Source organism: Canis lupus, chromosome 29 (genome assembly GCF_048164855.1).
Source record: "Canis lupus baileyi chromosome 29, mCanLup2.hap1, whole genome shotgun sequence".
NCBI classification, from domain to species: domain Eukaryota; kingdom Metazoa; phylum Chordata; class Mammalia; order Carnivora; family Canidae; genus Canis; species Canis lupus.
The window spans coordinates 31928240-31940973 of record NC_132866.1 but is presented as its reverse complement, the minus strand read 5'-3'; the positions used below and the strand labels follow the sequence as shown (position 1 = coordinate 31940973).

The window sequence follows — 12734 nt, the reverse complement described above, 5'->3', positions numbered from 1 at the left end:
AAACTTTGAGGGTGACCATATCTGTCTTTCTTCACAGTACAGTACCTGCCACCCCAAAGAGAATTCATAAATATTATTATTATTATTTTTTTAATTTTTATTTATTTATGATAGTCACAGAGAGAGAGAGAGAGAGAGGCAGAGACACAGGCAGAGGGAGAAGCAGGCTCCATGCACCGGGAACCCGATGTGGGATTCGATCCCGGGTCTCCGGGATCGCGCCCTGGGCCAAAGGCAGGCGCCAAACCGCTGCGCCACCCAGGGATCCCGAGAATTCATAAATATTAAATAAATGTTGAGTAAGTTTGGTTTCATAAAATCACTATTTAATATACTGATTATATATGATTAACAGCTGACTTCTCATTAGAAACAATGAACATCAGAGGTAGCAGGATGACATTCAAATGATGAAAGAGGGATGCCTGGGTGGCTTAGCGGCTAAGCATCTGTCTTCTGGCTCAGGGCACGATACTGGAGTCCCGGGATCGAGTCCCATGTCGGGCTCCCTGCATGGAGCCTGCTTCTCCCTCTGCCTATGTCTCTGCCATTCTCTCTCTCTGTGTCTCTCATGAATAAATAAAACCTTTTTTAAAAATGCTGAAAAAAATACAGCAAACTAAGAATTCTATATCCAGCAAAACTATCCTTCAAAAAGGAGTGATAACTATGTTCCAGGGTCCTTTGTTTTGTAGGAACAGAAATTTGATTTTGATGACTTATCTGGAATTTAAAAATACAGTTTGTCAAGTTTTTAAATAGACTCCAAATGCTCCCAAAATCTAGTAACAAAACAATGATGTTGGACTAGGTTTCTTTCTCTTTAAAAATTAGAAAGTGATTTCTAGCACAAGTAAATAAAAGGCCTCACATTTTTACCTTTAAATAACCCATTAACTCTGAGATTTTTGCTCGTGACATTTTTAAAAGATCATTTTTTTTGATGGAATTCTTCACTTGAGAAATAAGATGCCCTGAATACTTAGGACGTTTATCATTTCCTTGATAGTACATCAAATTCCACTATTATGAATGACATTCGATTATGACTATGATAATTTTTTAAGATTCTATTTATTTATTCATGAGAGACACACAGAGAGAGAGGCAGAGACACAGATATAGGAGAAGCTGGCTCCATGCAGGAAGCCTGATGCGGGACTCAATCCCGGGACTCTAGGATCACACCCTGGTCCAAAGGCAGGCACCAAACTGCTAAGCCACCCAGGGATGCCCTCTGATAATTCTATAAACATGTTCATCTTTGGTTCTGACATCAGTTGGAAGCTGTTCTTTTTGCATTAACAATACAAGAGAACCGTATGTTAGCAATTTTAGACCATCTGCTAATATTGCTGACATTACTATAATATGCACTTCTTCCATTCATTTCCACAACTAGTGTTTCCACAATGACATAAATGATAATATCTAAATAAGCTGGTGCTTCATTTAAATTATCTAGCCAGCTACTTTAAAAAAAAAAAAAAAAGAAAAGAAAAGAAAGTGCATCTATAAACATTCCCAACACTTGCTTCTGGAATGCACTACTTTTGGGGTTCTGGTTTTCATATAGATAAAATTTTATTAAGCTCTGAAAGAAGATAGAAATCTTTAGAGTACACTATACAAAGCCAAAAAAACTTGCTTACAGAATTCTTGGACACAGTGTAAGATAAAAGGCAATTACCATTGCAACATTAAATAAATAAAAGATAGAGACCGCATGGAGAAAATCTATAATGTTCTGATTGCCACCAACAGATCAATAAGTTGTTAAGCTATCAATCATTCCAGCCATGTGAATGGATGAAAATACTAATTTAGAATTAACAGAAGCAGTGACAGAAGAATATTATAGACAATGTCTACTAGAAAAATCTCTCCACCTATTCAAATACTATCCTGTCCTTGAGGATTAGTTTAAAACATCATTTCTTTCATGAAGTCTTCCTTTATTACAATCTCCCTCCATGACTTAAAATCACAAAGAATAAGACAAACTGACCTCATGTGCCTCCTGTTGTAGTATACCGAGTAAGATATAACAATACTAATGTAGTGTTGTTGCCAAAAGACAAAGCAAAAAAAGTTTTTTGTTTTTTGTTTTTTAATTTTTATTTATTTGTGATAGTCACAGAGAGAGAAAGAGAGAGAGGCAGAGACATAGGCAGAGGGAGAAGCAGAGGGAGAAGCAGGCTCCATGCACCGGGAGCCTGACGTGGGATTCGATCCCAGGTCTCCAGGATCGCGCCCAGGCGCTAAACCGCTGCGCCACCCAGGGATCCCAAAGCAAAAAAAGTTTAACCTGAATCTTATTAAAGAAACAATCATCAAACTCAAAAAGAGGGTCATACATAACCAACTGCCTAGATTAGGGATCAGCAAACTTCCTAAAGGTCAAAGCCTGAACATTTTAGGCTTGTGGGCCACATATCTGCCACTGTAGTACAAAAGTAACTATAGGCAATATGTGCATCAATGAGTATATAGCTGTTTTTCAATAAAACTTTTACTTATAGAAACAGTTGATCAGGGATCCCTGGGTGGCGCAGCGGTTTGGCACCTGCCTTTGGCCCAGGGCGCGATCCTGGAGACCCGGGATCGAATCCCACGTCGGGCTCCCGGTGCATGGAGCCTGCTTCTCCCTCTGCCTGTGTCTCTGCCTCTCTCTCTCTCTGTGACTATCATAAATAAATAAAAATTTAAAAAAAAAAAAAAAGAAACAGTTGATCAGCCCATGGGCCATATTTTGCCAACCACGGCCTATAGACTCTGAATAAAACAATGTCATGAAAGACCAAAAATAGACTATTGTAGAAGAGATAAGTAAATCTATGCATGGCCTTTTGGGGATCAAAAACAAACTCCATCATAATTATATTGGGAAATCTGGATATGAACTATAAGAATATTGTATCACCGTTTAATTTGCAAAGTTTGATTATTATATGTGATTAGACAGGGACTTATCTTGTTTATAAGAGATACATGCTGAAGTATTCAGGAGTATACTGTCATGGCCTCTGCAACTAAATCAAGTGGTTAAAAAAAAAGTGTGATAAGTGCATATGTATATATACATGAAGATCAAGCAAATGTGGCAAATTAGATTGTAGGGCAAAGGTTATACAAATATTTACTCTATTATTCCTACTTTTCTGAAGGTCTGAAATTTTTAAAAATAAAAACAAGAAACAAATAATAAAAAATATAATTGTAATACTCTGCCCTAAAAAAAAAAAATCTCCTTTGAGTTCTTTCTTCTCTGAATTGCTATTTCTGTTAATTAAATGAACTGTAGAGTTCAGCAAGCTATTATTATGTCTGAGTACCTAAATTTTTTCTGGTTAAGTCTTATCCTCACAAAGCACTTGGTATAGGCAGTATGTATGTACCGTATGTTCAATAAACTGTCTGTTAATAAAGATTAGAATATGGCCATAAAAATATATGAACAAGTATTTTCCTGAGCCATAAACCCCACCAAAAAATGACAAGTAGCAATAACTTACTTGATTGAAATAATATTTATACATTAAATAAATAATATAGTAATTCTGGGAGAAATTAAACAGAAAGTCATGGTAAAGTAAATGAAAGTACAGATAACTGAGGTAATTTTACTAATATTGATTAGCCACTTCTGGAACCAGAGCTTAACCACATTCTGGTGAAAATTACAAGGTAGTAGTAACAATAATTTACATTCCTAGACTTTGAATTTTTTTCAGAAACTTTCATTAATATTATCTCATTTGTTCCTCATGACTCTATATGGAATAGAATATAAATTTTTTAAGGTAGTATTACTTATCCCTACTTAAGAAATGAAAAAAAATGAGGCCAAGAGTTGATTGAAGTTACCTAGTATCCCAGTGAACTAATAGTAAAGTCAACACTTGAAGCTAGGTCTTATTACTTCTCTGCAAAGCCACATTCTATATTTAGGGCAAAAAAGGCAGGAGAGTATAGGCAACTCTTTGTTTAGGAAAAAAAGGCAAGGAGGGAAGGATTTTACACTTGAACTTTTAGCTTTTTAAAGAGAACACTGTCCTCTATAGGCACCAAGTAGAAACTAAAAAAGACGCCTCTGCCCCATGGTACAAATTTAAGCTTTTTAGAGTTTCTTCTCGATTCCTGTGCTATTTTCTTAGGACCTTCAGCTTGATTCTATTTTTATTTTTTTAAAGATTTTATTTATTTATTTGGGAGATAGAATATGAGCAGGCGGGAGGGGCAAAGAGACAGGGAAAAGCAGATTCTTCATTGATCAGGGAGCCTGGCATGAGGCTTGATCCCAGAACCCTGAGATCATGACCTGAGCTGGAGGCAGATGCTTAACTGACTGAGCTATGCAGGCGCCCCTTGATTCTATTTTTTAAAAATCCCCAACACCACAATCTTATTACAGACCCCCATGGAAATAAAATTTGGTTATAATTTGCATTCATAAAGAACATATATATAGAGAGAGAGGATATATATTTTTGAATTAATTTTTACCTGCCTTGCTAGATCTCATTACATTTCTATGATTAAATAAGCACATATTTAAGTTCCCATTAATAAGATGGGAATGATGGGCAGCCCAGGTAGCTCAGCGGTTTAGCGCTGCCTACCCAGGTCCGAGTCCCAAGTCGGGCTCCCTGTATGGAGCTTGCTTCTCCCTCTGCCTGTGTCTCTGCCTTTCTCTCTCTCTCTGTGTGTGTGTGTGTGTCTCTCATGAATAAATAAATAAAATCTATTTTAAAAAAATAAGATGAGAATGATTAAATAAGCACATAATAAGTTCCCATTCTACAGAAAAGGAAACTAAATCTAATTATTTTAAAATTATTTATCTGAAGTTATACATCTCCCTAGATGGAGATAAGATAAAATAGAATCCAAAGTGCTCCCATTTCAATGGCTTCCAATTTCTAAACTGTAACATAAAAATAAAAAATTTTCATAACCATACTATACTTAGGAGCAGCTATACTTAAAAACAAATTTTAAGATTTATTTGAGAGAGAGAGAGAAAGCGCACACACGCCACGTGTGCATGGGGGATGGTGAGGGAGAGGCTGAGGGAGAGAGAATCTCAAACAAATTCCCCACTGAGGGTTGAGCCAGACACGGGGCTCCACCTTATGACCCTGAAATCATGACCTGACCTGAAATCAAGAGGTGGACACCTATCTGACTGAATCACTCAGGTGCCCATAGAGTGGCTATATACTTTCAAAAGAGGATAAGAACCACTAAGACTTTTTTCCTCAAATATTTTACCCAAATTGCCAATAATTTGGTATATAAAGAGATCAATTTTCCATCTAACCAAACACTGGGTTACTGGTAGGAAGGGATATTTTCAAAGAAGGCAGAAAACCAGTCTTAATATCAAAACTTTACCTGCCACGTTTTGAATCCGTCTTGAAACCCTGTACATTTTTAGTCTATACCACTTCCTTGGTTAAAATGTATCTACTCACTAGATAAGGGAGCAGATGGAGAAAGAGATCAGTCATTGCTATTTGACATATTAGAGAGGGATGGATTGTGGAATTCAGTGATTAGAGCACTGGAAAGTGGTGTGAAATAAAAAAAAAATCACTTAGGTGTCCTTCCTTTCCTTAAACTCTCAAATCTCACTGTTAACTTCAATTAGTTTTTGTTCTGATTACTATAAAATTTGGAGTCAGTTTGCTTTTATTTTTTAAGTAACAAAGATGGAAATCACAAAAGATTTATTGAAAGCTCTTGATTTGGCAGTATACTAAAACAGTTCCTTTCTCATCTTAGAATGAATTTTTTTCTCCCCTCCCCTCCAGCCACACACACACTTTGTGTGATTGTTTTGGAGAGGAAGAAAATGGAGGAAGTAGAGACTAGTTTCCTACATTTACAGAGAAATTTCAATTAAAATAGATTTCTTGGATTCCCTCACAGAGATGGATTGAGAAATTCTGTGATGGAGGCCAGGAATCTGTATTTAAACAGGCGATTCTGCTTATTAAATTAAATCAATTTAAATGGTAATTCTGATTCTGGTAGTCCAGGGACAACCCTGAAAAAACAAGATCCACAGACAAGCAGTACATGGCCAGGTAGAATAATTCATTCTAGATAGAGGGAAGAACAAAAACAAAACATGAAGGCATCCATACATATGCTGTGCCTGACAAACAGGTGCTTCGTTCCCTTAACCTTCCTCATCCTCAGTTTCTGTACCTGTTAAATGAAGAGCTGGATCACATAATCGCTGAGGACCTTCCCAAATTTAATATATGAGCATCACCCAAAATATCCAGAAATCATGCTTCACTGTTACCTGATGATACTGTGCTCATTGCTATTCATTTATTCACTCAGTAAACTTATTAAATACTAATAAATGGAGAAAGTGTTACTCCTCAAAAATGTTTAGTCTGGTGGAGAGAGAGACAATTACCACAAAATGCCACACGACAGCGATTTAGGGACGGCATCACAAAGAAAGTAATCTTGAGCAGAAACTTTATGAGGGAAAAAGGAGTGTCATTCCATGAAGGAATGAAACATGAAAAGGCATGCAGGCATGACGCCACATGCCAGGCCCAGGATACAGTGAGCAGTTTTGTATGATTTTAGCGTAATGTGCATGCTGGAGAGCAGAAAAAAAAAAGAAAGAAAGAAAGAAAGAAAGAAAGAAAGAAAGAAAGAAAGAAAGAAAGAAAGAAAGAAAGAAAAGAAAAGAAACAGTTCATATATGCCATGTAAAGAGCTCAGATTTTACCAGATGGAAGAAATGAAAACAGAAAATCAGGCTTGCATTTTAGGAGACAGTTTGGTGACAGTACAAAGAAAGAACCAATGACATATTGCCTTACACCTGTCAGTATGGTTAGAATCAATAAGATAAGAAAGAACAAGTGTTGATGAGAATGTGGAGAAAAGGAGCCCTTGTGCACTATTGGTAGAAGTAAAAATTGGTACAGCCACTATAGAAAACAGTATGGAGAGTCCTTAAAAAACTAAAGATAGAAAAACCATATGACCTAGTAATTTTACTACTGAGTATACCCAAAGAAAACAAAAACACTAATTCAAAAAGATATATGCACCCCTATGTTTATTATAACATTAATACAATAGCCAAGATATGGAAGAAACCTAAGTATCCATTGTAAGATGAATGGATAAAAAAAGATGTGGCATAATAGTGTACAGACTTGTCCAATCACTATGTTGTATACTTGAAACTAATGTAACATCATGTGACAACTAACTATACCTTAATAATAAAAATAATGTGATATATATATATACTTGTACATATAGTGAAATATTACTCAGCCATAAAAAGGATGAGATCTAGTAATTTTCAACAACATGATAAACCTAGAGGATATTACACTAAGTGAAATAAGTCAGAGAAAGCCAAATACCATATATGGTATATGCAGAATCTAGAAAACAAAACAAATGAGTAAACAAAAAGCAGAAACAGACCCATAAATACAAAGTGATGGCTACCAGAGGGGAAGAGGGGGAGGGGATGGGCAAAGTGGATAAAGAAGACTGGGAGATACAGGTTTCTACTTATGGAACAAATAAGTCATGGGGATAAATGGTACAGCATAGGGAAAATAAATCATACTATAAGACTGTTGTACGGTGATAGATGATAGCTACACTTGTAAGCAAGGCATAATGTACAGACTTACTGAATTGCTATGTTGTATAACTGAAACTAATGTAATACTATATTAATTATACTTTAATTAAAAATTTAATTACTTAATTTAATTTTAAAAATAAACAGAAGATGACAACTTGGAGAAAAAGACATCAATTTAGAGGCTACTATCAAGAGACCATGGCTACTAAAACAGAACAATGAAGACAAAAGTAAGCTCCAAAGATCAACTGTTTAGGAGACAGAATCAAATAACCTGCTGACTATGTGTGAGATGTTTAAAAAAAATTTAAATTTCGGAATTGTTCTTAGTTTTAGCTTGGGTGATTGGATACTGGCTTCATTCAAAAAATGGGAAATAAAGAGAATAAGTTTTGTGAGGAAAGGCAGGTTTTAAATACTGCATATTCAGAGTTTTGAAAATTGGGGTAAGGGTACCCATAGTAGTGTAGAGCTCAGGTCAGGAGTATTGGCTAAAGAGTTAGAATTCATTACCCTACAGATGGTAGTTGAGGCTATGAGACTACTCAAGAGGATAAAATTAAAAAAAGAACAAGATAAAGGACAAAGCCCTAGAGAGCAACAGTTAATGTTTATTTTTTTGTTTTATTTTTTGCTTTTCTAAAGATGAACTTCAAAGTGTTCATATGCCAAAGAGAAAAAAAATGGCTAAAAAAAGAAATCATAGAAAAAAGAGACTAGAGCAAGATCCCAAAGGAACAAGTATAGAAAATTCAAAATGTTCTAAAGAGATGGGAGAAGAAAAATAGAAATTGATGTTAGAGAAATCAAAGAAGGAAAGTTCAAGACTGGGCAATGGTCTACAGAACCAAGTGCATTTAAAAGGTCTAAGAAGATACACTGGATTTGTCAATTAGAAAGTCCTTAGTGGCACAGTAAGTGATGGAAGCCTGAACTTTGCAGGTAGAAGAGTTAACAGATATGGGGAATGGGAGATTACTCTCTCCACAAATGTGGCAGTAAGGGAGAGGAGAGAAAGCAGAAATCAGAGGATAGTCCAAGTGAAGGCATTTTCTCTTAGTTTTTTGCTGCTGTTGAACAGGGGAGATGAAGCTGGTACAGGGAACTAGGAAAAAGTATACTGAAGATTAAAGAAAAGGTTAATTGATGAAGCAGGGGCCCGGGGAGACAGAATGGTTGGGATCTAGGATACATACAGGATCAGTTGTGGATAGAAAAAGCATCTCTCTTTAGCTGAGACAGGAGAGAAGGATATCTGCTGTTAAAGTTAAGTTGGGCTGGTGGTCACTGTCGCAAATTCATTTCTGAGACTTGATTTCCTCTGAAAAAGCAAAACGAGCTGCTGAGAGTACAAGGTCAAAGGTGGGATAGAAGGCTTAAGGTTAGAATAGCAGCTCTGAGTGGAAAAGGAAAAGAACGGCTGATCTCTATTATGGACCATGATATAGCTGTCATTACAATAATAATCCAGTTTTGTGATTTTCAGTACTAGAACTTGATTATCTTTAGATATATGAGTTGAAAAAGCAAATGACTAGGGATCCCTGGGTGGTGCAGCGGTTTGGCGCCTGCCTTTGGCCCAGGGCGCGATCCTGGAGACCCGGGATTGAATCCCACGTCGGGCTCCCGGTGCATGGAGCCTGCTTCTCCCTCGGCCTATGTCTCTGCCTCTCTCTCTCTCTCTCTCTGTGACTATCATAAATAAATAAAAATTAAAAAAAAAAAAAAAAAGCAAAAGCAAATGACTAAACTGAACGAGAGCGAAAAGCAAAAGTAGGGAACGACAAAAAACAAGGAAATTTTATTTCTTCTTATATATATTATTTTAGGCAAGGAAATTTTAGATACTGATGTGAATAATAAACCAAGCAGTGTGGCTAGACAAGAAAGTTAAACTATGTAGAGGCTGATGATGATAAAATAGTAGTCAAGGGGAAGGGCCTTTATGAGGTCACATTAAATATAGAAAAATAAGAAAGAAGGAGAGATGAATAAACAAAGATGAGAGGACAATGCTGGATTGTAGGATTTTTAATATGGAATAGTCTTAGACATTCAGGTCCCACAGACAGTCATTTCAGGTGCTGGAACTGTGTGATACACATGACTGCCTTAATCCCACCATGATCTTATAGGACTTGAGTAATGAATGCTGAGTTGGGTGCTAAATTCATTAATAAAAGTGAGTGAGTGACCAGGGAGCCGATAAATGATGGTGAAGAGGAAGGTAGATGGTAATTAGATGAGGGTTTCTGTTGTTTTACAAGTGCAGGATGGAGGGGCCTAGCAACAGCAATGAGGAGATGGAGCATATCAATGCCCTCTGAGGTATGTGGGGCATGACTTCCAGTGTTGAGATGCTAGAAAAACAGTAACCTTATGGGAGAGTCAGGTTCCAAATATCAGAAGGAAGATGTTCTGTAAGAAGATAGATAGGGATAGGGGTGTCTGGGTGGCTGTCAGTTAAGCATCTGCCTTGGGCTCAGGACATGATCGCAGGGTCCTGGGATCAAGCCCCACATCGGGCTCCCTGCTCAGTAGGATGTCTGCCTCTCCCTTTCCATCTGCCTCTCAACCAGCTGATGCTTTCTCTTGCACTTTCTCTCTCAAATAAAAGCTTTTTAAAAAGATGGGTATAAAGAGGAGTTTATTTACATCACATAAGGGGTGTCCAGAGAAAGAGTTAATATCTCTGGAAGAAGGTTGACAATCAGATGATCAACAGAGAAACTATGGGGATAAGGCTTTAAGAAATGATCAGCGTGATTACCAAGTATGATGGAAACAAGAAGGGTGGGATTTACTGATCTCTGATCTTTTTTTTTTTTTTTTTTTTTTTAATTTATGATAGTCACAGAGAGAGAGAGAGAGAGAGAGAGAGAGAGACAGGCCGAGACACAGGCAGAGGGAGAAGCAGGCTCCATGCACCGGGAGCCCGACGTGGGATTTGATCCCGGGTCTCCAGGATCGCGCCCTGGGCCAAAGGCAGGCGCTAAACCACTGCGCCACCCAGGGATCCCACTGATCTCTGATCTTAAATAAAACTCTTATAATACTGTTTCAGTATCAAGCTTCCAGAGACACTAGGACTTTATTTGGTTGCTGAGGTTAAACAACAGTGTTAGTTTTATTGACTACATTATTAAAAAGTAAAAAGGACTTCAAGAAACTCAGGCAATCAATGAATCTCAGAATAAAAAGATTAATGATGTTTATACTCATCTGTCATTAATATGGACTTTCAGAAAATAAGATTAAAGCTTACAATCTCATGAGAAACTCACAAATTTCATTCCATGAAGCACGAAAGAAATAGTATGGAACATAAGGCAGTATTTTGATCTCTAGATGGTATGTTTATAAAATACTGCTTGAAAATACAAATCTGTTCTGAATATTTACATTATACAGTGAGGTTGCAGCTTAAATTCACCCAACGTTTGGCAAGAATCAATATGACAGTACTGTGCTACCAATTTTAGACCTCAAAGACTTTCATCTCCATACAGAGCTATAGCTGTGTTCATGGCAGACCCTCTGGTTTTGTGATAGAAAAGCTCTAAAATATGGGCAAACGAGTGGAGGAAAACATAGTATGATAGGACTAAGGATTCCAAATTATTTTGAGTATGAATATAATGGAATGAGGAGTAAAAATCCTCAGTGTGATTATTTTGTCACAATATATATAATACCTATTAAGATTCATATAGCAAGGAACAGAATTTTACTTGGAAAAAAACTGGATCCAAAGCATAATCATCAGGAACTGACCTTCTAACAGAGGAAAATTTCTCAAAGAAAAAAATAATAAGGCAGAGAGCTTAATAAAAGAGTATTCCACTCTTCAAAAAAAGAGAGGGACACCTGGGTGGCTCAGTCAGTTAAGCATCTCCCTTCCACTCAGGTCATGATATCAGGGTCCTGAGATCAAGCCCTGGGTTGGGCTCCCTGCTCCACAGGGAGTCTGCTTCTCCCTCTCCCTCTGCCTTTTCCCCTGCTTGTGCTCTCTCTCTCTCAAATAAATAAATAAAATCTTAAAAAAAAAAAAAAAAAAGAGTATTCCATCAGAACAAGTGAAGAGGGCATTTTTTAAAAACGTTAAAATACTGCATAATTTAAAGGGGCAATTGTACATTTTTAATTCTTGTTTTTAAAGATTTATTTATTTATTTATTTATTTTAGAGGGCGGGGGAAGAAGCACAGGGAGAGAGAGAATCTCAAGCAAACTCGCAACTAGTTCATTTAGAGGCTTTAGAATCTCCAAAGCATTTTTCCTATTGCACAGTCACATTTTACCATAATCCCAGGTGGGCGGTAGGACAGGGTATACACTATGATCACTCAGGCTACTCAGATGACAAAACTGCAACTCACAAAGTTAAGGGACTATAGGGAGATCTGAAGTGGTGTCATTTTCTGAGGCTCACATTATGGAAGGTAACCAGGCTTTTTAACAAAATAGTCCTTCATAGCACTGCCTGGCAACATTCAATAGGATGTTTTATTCTGGAAACAAGTAATATACTGAACTAAGTTCCTCCTCTCATTTACCCTTTACAGCCAGAGTTACAAATTCAAATGCCAGGCTGGTTGACATACCTAAGTAAAACATAGCCCAAATAAAGAAATGATAAAATAATAAAAAAGTCAACCAGTGCTAAGTCTCAGTGCTGTGGAGGCTAAAGAGGGATGGGAAACTGGAGAGGCTTACTCTTCATAGAGAAGACAGCTGCAAATCATTTATTATTGCCATGTACAGATCTGGTTTCCTAAATCCGATTTTTCAAGAAATCTAGATTTTCATGTGAAAGGTCCAGACCTTTAAAGGACAGGAACCTAAAAAAAAGAAGAAGAACTGAAGCAAACACTTTGGCAAGTAAGATTTAGATGAGTAGTCAGTGAGATATCTGCTGGACGAATACTATTTTCCTTTAAACTTGAAAATATTTAAGGTTGGGGCACCTGGGTAGCTCAGTGATTGAGTGTCTGCCTTTGGCTCAGGGCATGACCTGAGCTCCCTCCTCACAGGAAGCCGGATGTGGGACTTTATCCCAGGACCAGGATCATGCCCTGAGCCAAAGGCAG

At 37.2% G+C, this 12734-nt stretch overlaps 1 protein-coding gene across 19 annotated transcripts in view; it reads right to left on the bottom strand.

Moving 5' to 3' along the window:
- The window catches only part of LOC140621093 (RNA/RNP complex-1-interacting phosphatase-like), a 73965-nt gene that overhangs the window by 59219 nt on the left and 2012 nt on the right, over positions 1–12734 (bottom strand). For 2 of the 19 annotated variants that reach the window (XR_012020824.1, XR_012020821.1), the window contains one exon: positions 12361–12485. The exons of the other annotated variants lie outside the window; for them this stretch is intronic. The gene's annotated coding sequence lies outside the window, so the exon portion shown is untranslated. Of the gene's footprint in view, positions 1–12360; positions 12486–12734 lie in introns of those variants that run through there. 19 annotated transcript variants of the gene reach the window in all.